Genomic DNA, 1,481 nt, shown 5'->3' with positions numbered 1-1,481 from the left:
GGCATCTCCAAACCACATCAGGCTCGAAGACCGGATACAACGTGCTTCATCAAACCCAAAATGCCTAGCCTTCAAATTGAGATTGTGAAACGATGGCAGCCAACTCTCAAACTCAGTTAGGAATTAGCCTCACGCTGCCCGCAAGAAACAAGGCTCACAAACAGCTGCTGTTCTCCACGTCATTCAGGATAGGTGACACACCTTGCAGCAGGACTTCCCAGCACAGAAGGCAATGCGAATGCTGTTTTGGATGATGATCTCAGCTCCATGGTGCAGGTCTTTGGTGCTCACTTTTGAAAAAAATATTTTTATTCGATTTTCAATTTATAAACAGTAACATTTTACATTTAGTATTTACAGCACATGTGGTTCTCATATTACATATTGATATTGTCAGTCTTGGTGTGTACTCTCCCCCCCCCCCCCATGCTTGCGCAGGGGCCATGCTAATCTTGTCTGTATCATTCCAATTTTAGTATATGTGCTGCTGACGCGAGCACATGGTGCTCACTTTGTTGAGTTACAAAATATCCTTGAGAAAGTAACCTCGGTCTTACATAGGAACAGAGGAATTAGGAGTAGAATTCAGCCCCTTGAGCCTGCTCCGCCATTCAATCAGATCATGGATGATCTCTTCCTTGTCTCAATCCACCTCTCTACCTTTCTATTTTCTTGGCAAAAATGGATAACCTCACACTTATCCACAATCAACTCCATCTGCCAATTTTGGCCATTCTCCTGGCCTATCTATTATCTCCTCTCCACTGCCTGCTTTCCCACCTATTTTACGATCATCCGTAAATGTTGCTATGTTACACTCTATCTCTACTTGCAGATTGTTTATATAGATTGTAAACAGTTGAGGTCTGAGGACTGACCCCTACGGCACCCTGCTAGTTACAGTTTGCCAGCCAGAGAAGCACGCATTTATCCCGACCTTTTGCTTTCTACCAGTCAGCCAATAATCCATCTAATCTAGTATTCAACCCCCATTCCCCTGCAATCTCATCTTCTGGATCAGTCTTTTATGCAGCACTTTGTCAAAAGCCGTCTGGAAGTCTAGATATAGCACATCCATAGGTTTCCCATTATCCACCCTTGTTGGTTACATCCTCAAAGAATTCAAGCATGACGTACCCTTCTTAAAACCATGCTCACAATGGTGGATTGAGTTTTTTTCTTTCCAAATGTTCAGTCATGTCCTCCTTAATGATTGATTCCAGCAACTTACCACCACAGAGGTCAGGCTAACCAGTCTATAGTTTCCTACTTTTTACCCCTCTCCCTATTTGAATAGGGGCATCACATTAGCGTGTGTCCAATCCACTGGGACATTTCCAGAATCCAGGGAATTTTGAAATATCATAACCAATGCATTCACTATCTCTCTGCCACCTCCTTTGATACCCTAGGGTGCAGGCCATCCGTTCCCGGGACTTTTCTGCCTTTAATCCCATTAGTTTATTCAATACCGTATCGCC

The 1,481-nt window shown here is 43.6% G+C and overlaps 1 pseudogene; it reads right to left on the bottom strand.

Annotated features, from left to right (window-relative positions):
* Window positions 1-425: 425 nt before the first annotated feature.
* LOC119972992 lies at window positions 426-500 on the bottom strand (annotated as a pseudogene).
* Window positions 501-1,481: the final 981 nt, after the last annotated feature.

Source organism: Scyliorhinus canicula, chromosome 10 (genome assembly GCF_902713615.1).
Source record: "Scyliorhinus canicula chromosome 10, sScyCan1.1, whole genome shotgun sequence".
Lineage (NCBI taxonomy): Eukaryota > Metazoa > Chordata > Chondrichthyes > Carcharhiniformes > Scyliorhinidae > Scyliorhinus > Scyliorhinus canicula.
Note: the sequence above shows the minus strand (reverse complement) of the source record. Positions and strands in the feature narration are given on the sequence as shown.